Here is a 12,911-nt window from a genome sequence, read left to right on the forward strand (position 1 = left end):
CTAAATTTGCATCTGAGTATGCATAATTTTTGGCATGCAATATGGCATCCTTGGTTTCATCCATTTTTTAGCCTCATTGTGCATCTTGTTTTATGTCTTTTCTTACATCCTTTTTTTTACTTCTTTTTGTGCCCAAGTTTTCATCTCAAATTTACACCATTATTTGCATCATCATTTGGCATCTTAGTTTGCATCATTTTTTGTTTCTTTTTAGCCCCCAACTTGTTATCCCCTTTTGCATCCCATTTTACATCTAGTTATATGTCCTTTTTTGCATCTAGTTTGATATCCAGTTTTGAATCCTTGTTTGTGCCCAACATGGTATCCTTTTGTATGCCATTTTTTTTCCCTTCTTTGTGTCTACTATTGCACCCTTTTTTACTTCTAGTTTAAAACACTTTTCGTGTCCTTGTTTGCATCTTGTTTTAATGCCTAATTTAACATCCAATTCTACTCCCAATTTTTCATCCATGGTTACATCCCCATTTACATTTGCATTTGACTTCTTGTGTAGAGTGTACTTTTCTTTCCATTTATGACCCCCTTTATGGATTCATTTTACTAATTTCAATTGCATAGTGAAATATATCACATTTTCTATTTATCATTAAAGAAGACATCATAATTCAAATTGATAACAACGTAAAAATGTTTAAGGGAAATTGACAACATCCATCCAAAAAAATAGCAATGTCATCATATAGAATAATCCTCTATTAAAAAACATTAACAGATTTTAATTTATATATGACTATCAAATCAACACTCATTGCAGATATCATTATTCCAAAATAAATTCAGATCCACACAAGGAAGGAACCTTTGGTCACCTCTTCCCATGACTCAAAGGAATAATAAGAATATAAAGAGATGCAAGTTGTTGGCCATAGTCTATGGCTACTAAGAATTATTAGCAAGAAATCTCTTTTACCCAACATCAAGTCAACTGCTTTTTGAATTAGAGAAAATTTCAACTCAAAAATAGCCACCTAAGAAAAATTAAGAAATTAAGAAAATAATGTCATGTAGATATTTTTTAATATACCATTTTAATTATTTTATTTTAATCAAATTTACCCAAATATATGCCACTTTAATCAAAATAACTATATATATATATATATATATTAATTTATGAACACACGGTTTAATAAAATTTAGTAATCAACAATTTAATATTTCGTTTTAAATTTATTATATAAATGACAAATCTATTATATAAATTCCTAAATATGAAAAAGGAAGTTAGTCATTTATAAAACTTGATTAAAATTAAAACACTTTTTTTTAACAATATTTTTTTAATATAAAAAAATATGCACGAAAATAATTGTTATATAGAATTTATTCAATTAATAATAGCATGAAAACTATAATGTTCACAAATGTTTTAAGCTTTTATTACATACTATTTACTATTGTTTTATTATATTTTTTTTCCTACATATTTTTTTGAAGTGTATCTATTTTAATATTATATATATATATATATATATATATATATATATATCTATATATTTAATTAATAATAATAGTAGCAACAATTTAAAGCAAAGTTATACTTTAGTTTTATTTATTTAAATTTTGCCAATATAAAATATATCTTGAAAATATATATATATATATAAAACTTCTTATTTCCAATAACATAAATAAAAGAACATATAAAATAATTAAATACGTACATTAATATAAATAATTCCAAAACCAAAATGCATACAATTGTATAAATGACATGTTTAAATAATAAAATATCACAATTTCACCACATGTCCGTTTTTGATATCACGTCAAAAATTTCTTGCTTTTGGTATTAAGGTTATGTGATCCATGTATAACTCTTTAGGATCCTTCTGAGCTATGGTTGTAGGTCAATTATTTCTGCAACAACAATATCTTCTTGTTAGTCATTGGTACACATGGTTGCATGCCAACCACAATATCTTCTTGTTAGTCATTGGTACACATGGTTGCATGTCAACCTTTTTTATTTCCAGAAAGAAAAATTGTACCTTGTTATTTCAAAAAGAAATCAAATGTTACATACATATACATAGCCGAATAGGTCCAAAAATTAGTTCAAAACTTCACATAGGTCTCATTCTGACCTTATATAATGAGGAAGCGAATATGGAAAAACCAAAATTTTCATAATTTTTCGAAGTCATTTCAATTGTAATTTGTCTTTTGGTCTTCTATCCTAATATTTAATCACTTCAATCAAGGATATAGATAACATGATGGCATTAACAATACTTCATTGGCACATGCATGGAACATCATCATATCATATCTCAATAATTGTGGCACGTTGTATAACATATTAGAGATGTTATATTATAATGTAAGTTATATGACATATTAGACATTTTATAATATAATGTAAGTTGTTACTTTGATTTGCAGTAATGTTTAACATTTTTTACTTGGTAGAGAATTTTTTTAAAAAGAGAAATGGGTTAATAATTGGTGGAAGTGATAAATTAATTATTTTAAATATGATATCTTTTAGTAACATGGAACATATTTTTACCACTAAATTCAAGATCCAAATTTCTTTGATGCACCATCCAATAGACAAAGACCCATGTGATGCCAAAATAGTCTAACAATATCATTTGTTTTTTAATTGGCCAACCATAGAAAATATAATAATGAAACGCCCACTACGACTCCTGCCATATACAAAGCGAAAAAGTGATAGTAGGAAAAAAAATGGATGAGTGACATCATTGAGTAGATTGAAGTTGTTGCTTTGTTATTCTAGTGATCTATATAAATAATAAAATTTTCTAGATGAAATTTTGATGCTCCATGGGCGTATTTCCATTCAAAATGTCGAACGAGAGCTCTAAGAATGCCAAAGAATGCCAAACTTCTGCAACTATTGAGTTGATATGGTATATCTCCTTTTAATTGATTGTTGAACAAATTGAGCTTCTTCAAATGAAAGAGATGTCCCAATTAAACTGGGATATGAGGGTGGAATACATTGCTAGAAAGATCAAGTGAGTGGAGAAATGACAAATTGACGAGGGGACAAGAAATAGAGCCTTCCATATCCCTGGAACTGAGGTCAAGAGTGACCACTCTCCGTGGATGGCAATGGCTACAGGTAATACCAGTCCAGTTGCACAAAGGGACTTCAACACTCCAATAGGCCATGGAATTATGAGGATCCTTGGTGACGAGCTTCTTAAATTCCAAGAGGGATTCTTGATCATGAGTGAAAAGAAAAGTGTGCCCCAAAATTTTGATTGTTGCATTTTCAAAATAATCTAATGTCACCCAAATTTTTCACAAAAATGGAAAAAATAAGCTGAAAACTTTTGATTGCTGCATTTTTCAAAATATTCTAATGTCGCCCAACTTCTCTTCAACAATTTATTCATGGATATGAAAAAGAAATATTCATTAGAACACAAATAAAGTGTGGCTGAGGAAGGCTTTACCATTGGTTGTGGTGATTGTGATCTTCGATTGTGGCACTGTTGCTCAATGAGCGTTGCAAACAAATGATCTTCAATTGTGGCACTATTGCTCAACTGAAAACAAAGGATCTTCTCAATTAAATGAAGTTGCTCCTCACTTTTATTTTCTTCCCAAAAAATACAAAAAGTGGGAAATGATAAAATTATTTTAAAGAATATATTTCTTAAAATGAAAAAGTGGCAAATATTAAAAAAATATATTTATTCACATTTAAAAATAAAAAAAAATATTTAAAAAATATAAATTTCTAAAACATAAAAAGAAAAAATATCAAAATAAATTTGAAATGGGATTTTTAAAGTAATATTTAAAAATATTACTAACTCTGGTATCTTGTTTCTAAATATTTGTCCATAGAAACACTTTTTATTAATATTATATGGGTTGAAACTTTTAATTTCCTTTTCTAATTAATGCTTAACTCATGATTTATGCTTCATTAAAACCACATTCAACCCATGATTTACCATTCATTAAAAATATTCTCAATATTATAATCTATATAGATTAAGATATTATTTTTATTTTTAATATTTAATATAGTTTTAGGTCGTTTGGACACCATTCACACAAAAGGTAGGTAAATCATATTATAAAAAAAAATTCACCTATACTCAAATTAAATAAAAAATTTTATGCCATTTTAGGTGCCTAGTCACACCTGTATCTCTATTAAATTTTAAAATATTTTAATTCGCTTACACATTGTGATAAGGAAATTCAATATTAACCTTTTAAAATAAATATTTCTCTAATTACAAGAAATCCCTTTTACACAACCTCATGTTAATTACGAAATTTATGACATAGTAAATCCATAATTATTGGACCCAAGCTATACACAATCATTGGATCCAAGGTATACACAATCATTGGAATAAAGAGGTTACATTGTTCCTTACTTACCCTATGGTTAGTCTTATCTAATATGAATAAGTGGAGATAATACTTCTCTGTATATGCATTATAACTATAATGCAGAGTAATGTAACATAGTATGAGCTAATTTAATCGTTCTTGGTAATGACTACCCAACAACTTAAACAAGTAGAGTTTTTATTGATATTAGCTTAGTTCTTAAAGCTTATATGACTCATATTAGTACAAGGAAAAGCAAGGTTTATATGAATCATATTAGTATAAGGAAAAGAAAGGATGTATAACACATCTCATAGTAATCTCTTCCTTTTCTAACATATATGGTGTTACTAGTGATTATCCCGAGATAGCATGTAACTACAACATATCACGCCATTAAACATGGAAGCTTAGCTAGGAACATTGATTCTCCTAAAATTATTATTTCTTCTCCATCTTATCTTTTTTACTTAGGTTGTGCAATGGATGTTTACACTATCGCCATGATAATCGGTGGAACATTGATCGATTGAAATGGTGTAAACATTACGTGAGGAGTATGGACCAAAGGTGGGGTGGGAATAAGAGGATCCAAATTTACACTTTCACTTGAGGAAATACAAGTAGATTCATAGTCATGTTATTGAATGTTTCTCTTGGATGTATGAGGAAGCCACCTTGAGGAGCCTTGTGTTCTTAGCTCAATGGTGATCATTTGTCCAATTTTATTCACCCAATGTTTAATTGGTAGATCTCTCAATCTAGAACAAGACACTCTAAATTCTCTCTCTAGCTCACAAGTCCCTAGTGACACGCAACCCACACAGGGTGAGGATTACGGATGATTATGTTGTAGCCTAAGTAATAAGTTTCAAGCATTATACAAAGGATATAACATTAGTGTAAACTGAGATATGACAATCATAAGTCTCAAGAAAATTGAAAAGTTGAGAGACAGGGCATTTGAAAAGAGATCAACTCAAAAGAACATGTTGTAAATTACTTTTCCCACTCTAATATGGACTCACACGATAGTAAGGAATATATAAGATAATGCATGAGCTTGATATGCCTTTTGAATTAGGGATACATCTTGATTTCAACATGGAGTTGCCCCCATTGATGATCAAATCAAATTAATGCACATACACCTAGAGATCCACAAGACATATAACTCAATTTTATAACTCTAGTGACTAAAAGTTGAATCATGGAAACTCAAAGCAGACAGACTAGGTGTTATAGTAGGATAAATGTTGTGAAAATTTATGTAGGTAGAGTAGCTACCAATATCATTGTACATAATGATTCATTGACAATTTTCAACACATATACATAAAATAACAACATAATACTAATAATATGATTATCATTTTTAATCAAATGAACTAAAATTCAAATGTGATTACTAGATAAAAATATTTCATGAATATCATTCTTCTAAGATAAATTCACAACAAACATCCAAAGATGGTAATATCATCATGCATAATAATTCTCCATCAAAATAATGGTGATAATTTCCAATATGTACATCAAATAAAAATATAATAATCATCTTTAATCAAATGAAATTCATTGTATGATTACCAAATCCAAATGTTTCATAGATATCAATATTCTAAGGTGAATTCACAACATCCATCTAAAAATAGGAATTTCGTTATTCACAATAATACTTCATTAAAAAACAATGCATGTGCATGCCTAGCTAGCACCACCAGGATCATCCTCATGAGCATTGCAATGATCATCATCCTGGCCATCTTGATCAGTCTCATCCACATCATCATCATCTCTCGATGTATGCTCAACATAATTTAGATCATCATCTTGGCGTTCATTACTTATAGCATTCTGGAAAAAAAATTCAAAAAATCAATATTACAGTTAGTATTAATTCCATAGTGTTATCACCTGGATTGAACCTCAGGCTGAAGGAAGGCAATGCCAGGGTAACCACAAACCACGCTTAGCCAAGTAGCTAGCCCTACTAGGTCGGGAGAGGGCTCTCTCCGTAAGGATCTCAGCCAAGATGACTGGATTAGGTCAAGGATTCTAGGTTAGGTATAGTAGCACAAAATTTTTGATTGGATTTTTAAGGGGTTTTACCAGATTAGGAGGAGATGGACAATTTAGGTCTAGGAAATAGGGTCAGAAATGCAAGATGTTCTATGGGGAAAGGTAGGCATAGGCTTTAGCACTGTTGGGCTTGATGGGGTGAGGTGTTTTAGACTAGTGAGAAGCTAAGAAGGGCATGTGACAATCATGGATCCTCCTCGGACTACAGAAAACATGAAATGTTGAATGGTTTCCCAGGGCAAAGCACTGATGCAATGAATTCTGCCTATCAAACATGAAAACATTCATCTAGAAGCAATGAAATGATTAATGGCATACATAAAACGCATTAACACATAATCACAGAAGAATAAACTGTACTAAACTCCATACCACAGGGATCCCATAAAAATAGCTGCAATTCTTATTAATCTCCTACCAAATTGCTTACAAATGGTGTACAATCAAGGTCTGAGCATCCAACTGAGTCCAACCCCCAAAAAAGAGAAAGAAGAAGAAGTTATAGAAAAGTATTCAACCTCCTCCCATCCTTAGGGGTCAAATCCCTAAGACGAGGAGCTAATCTAACTGATACTAAACAAGAAACAGGAATAGAGGCATCCCAACAACTCACCTCTAAAAGTGAAAAACTGATTCATTTGAGCTCAAACTAACTCCTAAATCAATGAATCTACCCTCTATTACTATTTATCTATCATAATTACATGCCAAGACATTAATTACAATGGTAAATCATCCACCATGAGAGAGAATCCATGATTACAGTAAAAAACTAGAAAAATAGCAACCCTGAGCAAAATTGCCAAAAGCACAGCGCCACTGGCCAAAAGCGTAGTGCCACTTTCAGGTCCCTTTTGGAGGCCTTCCCGACATCAAAATTGAGCCCATGATAGCTCATTGGAAAGGAATTCAAGTCTAATTTCCAAAAAACCTTGAATTTCTGAATTTGAAGCTCATTTGAACCCTCAAAACTCGATTCTCCCAAGACTACTTCTGTGTGTCCAAAAAGTGGCAGAAAGGTCATTTTTAGGGTGTTTTTTGACCTTTTGGTGGACCAGTTCTGCCCCAAAAACTTTGAAACTTGCTAGGGTGCATGTCATAATTGCTTTGAATCCAAAAATTTAAACCATTTCTTCAATGGGTGCCCCTAGGAAAAGCGAGGCAGTTTTTCTATGTATTAAATTCCAAAATTTGCAAATGACAAAATTTGCTCCAAATTTTCCCAAAATTGGTGAGAAGCACCATCATCAAATGCTCTGATGAGCCAAGGAAGCTTCAGCTAGCATCCTAAGTCTATCCTCCTTCTTTTTGTGGTTTTCTCTGTTGCCTAGCTTTATCTGCTAAGGTGTCACTACTTGCGTTTTCCTCCTCCTCATAGTCTCGGTCTTCTTGATCCATGTTTACAAGGCTGAGGTGTATGAAGGGAATAAGTGAAAGTTTTTTTAGGAATGAGGGGATGGGAGATGAGCTTGTGACTAGGAAATGAATGGAGGAATAGGAAATGAGAGGGTCGGCTTGTTTGCTTGAGAATTTGCTCTTGGGGAAGAGGGACAAAGGGAATGGGAATGATATGGAATAGGGGTAAAGGGAAAAAGGGAAAAAGGGAAAAGGTGATAGGGGAATAGGGATATGTGAATTTAGAGCTGTAGGGATAGGTGATAGGATGAACAGTGAAGATTTAGGGTTTAAGCATCATTAGGGAGATTTTAGGGTTTCATTTTAAACATGGAAAATGATGCTTAAACATTGGATTTGCAAACCAAAACTAAAGTGAGGGATGTCCAATTACTTGTAATGATGGAAGGAGAGGGAAATTTATAGTTTCCTTGAGGGTTTGAGGGTTTTTAAGCTTTCCTGCCAAAAGCACAACGCCACCCTGCCAAAAATGCAATGCCACTTCAAGTCCACCTTTGACTGCCTTCGCGATGTCCAAATTGGGAGTTGGATAGCTAGTTGGAAATATTTTCAAGTCTACTTTCCAGAACATCTTGAATGTTTCAATTTGGAGCTCATTTTCCCTGTCAAAAGCCCAATCTCCCAAGACTGGTCAAAATGTGCAGAATGAGGCTGCCAAAATGCAGAGTGATATTGTAGTCAACTTTTGAAGGTCTTCCTCAACTCCAAATTGAGCTCATGATAGCTCATTGGAAAGTGCTCCATGTATATTTATCATGTGACTCATCAAGTAAGTCATTTGGTCACTACAACTAGGAAAAAGGTTGATTTACCCAAGGTCACGCTAGAAGTACAACAACTCTCTTGTAACAACTGTATTTTTGACATTTCTCTAAAACCATGACACCTGTGTAAAAGGCGAAGGAGTTTTTCTTCCTTGGCCTATTTTGGACAAAACCCTCTCTCACTATTTCCAAATCCTTCCTTGTTTGGTCTAAAACATAGTTTGAAGAAAAAACAGCCCTATATGTGGCAAATGATTTGTCCCTTGGAATGACTTATTGAAAAATGATGGAGACATGATGTGTATGAGTTGGAATGGCCTCATACTCCCTAAAATGACCTCCATTATGCCTCATATACTTAGATGTCTCTGATTTCAGAGCCAACCCTAGCTCAATGGGTGAGGAAATTAGAGTTTAGTGCTTGTGGAAAATGATAATTTGGACACCCTTGGGAAAAAACAACTCCCTTTGGCATGCACTTAACCCTTTTTTTTGAAACTTTACCCTTTCACTTCACTATTTCCTTTGAAAAATTGATCTTTTGATGTTCTGGCATCTTTGGAACACTGAGTTAACAACTTGGGATGGTGAAATTATTACATTTGAAAGACATAAAATTACATAATGAAATAAGCATTTCTCTTTACAAATCATCTTCACATGGTGAAGGGATGTTATTTGATCACCCTTTACTTGCTGATCTTATGCAATGGAATGGAACCTTGGCAACCCTAATGACCTAATGAAACCTTGAAAAACCTTAAAGACCTAATGAGACCTTGAAGGACTGAATTTCAAGATGACATAATGACCTCATGACTGATACAAATGGCATGATAAAAATAACTTTATGGATGATGTAAAGTCAACAAGATATGAAACTATGCCAGCAAGTAATCACATTTAGGGAAGAGTGATGTTTTTGGACTAGGACTACCATCAGTGACTAATTTTTTGCATGACCTAGTGGAATGATAAAAAATTGTTGAATCGGACCCTTAAAATGATATGAAAAGAGGATTTTTTATCATTGACGGCAGGATACAAATACCGACACTAACACATAGCACAATGCATATTTTTGTTGTACAATGCTAACCATAAAATGAGGTAGGATATAGTATCTAATAGTACTAAAAAATAAAATGAAAATATGGTTCAAAGATATATTGGAAATCCACCTAAGATTACATACCTCAGACTCCATCCACACAACAAAATCAACCCATCTCTTTTTTATAAATGACTTGGATGTCTTCCATATTTTAGTTCCCATCAATCAGTAAATAAGGAGAAATTAGATAACAATGATTTTCTTCTAGTACAAATTTTATTTAAAAAATATCATATATTTAGTATACTTACAAAAGTTGTTATCAATTCTTTAACCCTTTCCAACCACTACAATCGGTCTAATAATCTTGAATGCACTATAAAGTAAGAAAAATTCACACTGATAATAGAGTTGAATAAGACTAAATTAAGAATAATCTTCAATTAGGATATTTTTTAGTGTGAAATTGGAGGCGTTACACATTAGTAGAAATTTCAACAAGCAACTCACATTCCCCTAAACATGCACAACCAAGGTTAGTAAGGCTTGAAGACCATAATGGAGAGAAAGGATTGCTTGCCCATGAAATCAATCTTTATAGATGTGGAGTTCATTCCTTTTCAATTTTGCAATGGTTATAGTTTGTACTCTAAGAAACATGAAAAATATTAGTTAGGATAATTTTTCTTCAATTGTTGTATGGGTAGGAGTTTGTTTTTTTAAGCGAAATAAGGAAATCAATAGGGATTGCTACTAGATGAAATCAATTTTTAGAGATGTGGATTTCTGTTAGAATTATGAGTATAGTCTTCACGCATCAACATGCTTTGGATGTTATTAATTAATTTGACATCATGGCTAAGACCATTGTTCAATCATTTATTATCATTTTTTGTAATTGAAGGGAGAGGATAAGGCCAAACTAGTAAAATTTTTACATGTAGGCTCATTAACCCCTAGGTAAAGCCCTTCTTGTGTATAAGTACACCACAACTCGCATTTGTATTCCATCATCTTGTGATATTCTTTATCTCTCTTATAAAGTGTTTTATGCCTAAGGGCACATATCTTTGTGCATCTCTTGTGTAACACACTTGTTCTTGGGCCTCTCTAACATGCTATGGTTATATTTCTCTAGCACACTTGTCCAAGTTCATCAAAATTTGTAAATACTTGAGGACATGTCTAGAAGTTATGGCCAAATTATTTCCACACACTCTTAGTAGGTTAGCCTTTGAATGGTTTGAAAACCTTCCCAAGAACTCTATAGATACTTTTGATAAAATATGTGATAAGTTTTTGGGAATGTATGATATTAAACCAATCGATGTATTTGAAGTGGTTAGTATTATATAATTAAAGCAAGGAAAGTGGGAAGTTATGACCTATTTTATCCTTAGATTCTAATTTTAGTTAGCTAGATGTGAGACAAAGTTCTCTCTAGATGAGCTTAGGAAAATCTTGGTAGAAGGTATAAGAAAATATTTGCAACCAGAATGTACTAATAATAAATAGATAACCTATTAGGATGATATCAATAAGGTGTTGGAATTATAAACTATCAACATTAGACATCATACAAGAACTTATTGTCCTCCGATTATAGCTAGTGGAGTAGCTTCTCTCTTAGGTGACCCACAATCAAGAGTCACTACGCCAAAAGGAAACAAAAAGGATAGAAATGTTGCAGGGGATAGTCTTACTAATTTAGTGTATGAAGTAGTTGCTACCACATCTTCCACTTGTACTAATCCACCCTTAAAGAGAATTTTGAAGAATAAGGATCAACAATATTCTTCAAATCCTATACCTATACAACCATCCACTCAACCTTTACCACCTCTAGTTGAGCCATCTCTACCATAACTAGTCGAACAAAATTCTGACAAGCTCAGAAGGAATCCATTTCTTGTTTTCCCTTTCATCCTAGAAAGTATTACAATTATCATAAGATACCAAGGAATTATATGGAAGATTTTTTTATATACCAAAGAGTGAAGCACTTAAAAGGAGAATAGTCACTTCAAAGGAGACTTATCCCCCCTAAAAATTCCACATTAGAAATAGTTTGTAATTGATTCCCTCAACATCCATATTCATATTTTCATCCTTAAAAACCATCCACTTCTTCCTTAGAGTGAGTTACCTACTTCTCCCACTCAATCTAGTCGGAAATTCAAGAGCTTGCTTCATTGTTGAATTTATATAGAAGTAATATAATTTTATGTAAATGTTACCACAAGAGCTCGAGAATATGATGGAGTTACATGCTCTCAGCCAGGCTAAAGCTACAGTAACCCAATAAGATCCCACTTGTATACCAAAAGGAAACCAAGACCACTATCCCTCTAGCTCCTGATAAGAAACTTATTAGATACCTATGGGAAGACCTCCCATACAAGGGTCTTTCCCCTATTCTTTCTATAGTAGCAAATTTTTCCAACTAACATCTCTATTATGAAGTTGTTGTGAATTTGTCCCACCTTACATGACTCTTTAGTAGGGGAAATGTACCTAGACCTAAGAGTTTATACACCTATATTCAATACAATTGAGTCCTCTTAGGTCAACCATGTTGTTACTACCCCTCGATCTCCTTTCTAGGTCAAGTAGCTTCGCCCCTTTCCTTATGAAATTGTAGCCATAACATGTATATTCATTTTCTTATGATCATTTATTCTTTGACCCTCTTAAGGCACCAACTAATGAGGAAATTATCATAGTGGAAGACCCTACTTTGTACATAAAGTGTACTATAGGGCCTTGCTATGTTAAGTGTTACTTTGTAAACTGGAATTGTAACCTAAATGTGGTGTCACATGATGTATTATTTATCATGCATTATACTAATGTGGACATGAAAGTTGTTGTCATCGATGTCATGGAAATCATCATCATTTACATCGTCATCATCATTCACACCATTATTGTTGTTGATGATGACCTATATGACAATGACAATAATGATGAGAAATTGATGATAACTTGGATGATGAAGACAAAGTTAATGATTATGATTATGACAATGATAACATTTAAAAATTGGGAACATTGGATAAGTTCGTTAGCATCGTCATCATGATAATCACAGTGATAAAATTTTAAAATTGGGAAGATTGGCCAAGGTCATTAACATCAAAAACATGATAATCATTGTCATCGTAACCACCATCGTCTTTATCATCATAATCACAATTCATGCAATCGTAATCATCTACGTTATCATCATAATCATCATGATTATT

Source organism: Pinus tabuliformis, chromosome 2_2 (assembly GCF_031772625.1).
Source record: "Pinus tabuliformis cultivar Carrire ecotype Pingquan chromosome 2_2, CPIR1, whole genome shotgun sequence".
NCBI classification, from domain to species: Eukaryota; Viridiplantae; Streptophyta; class Pinopsida; order Pinales; family Pinaceae; genus Pinus; species Pinus tabuliformis.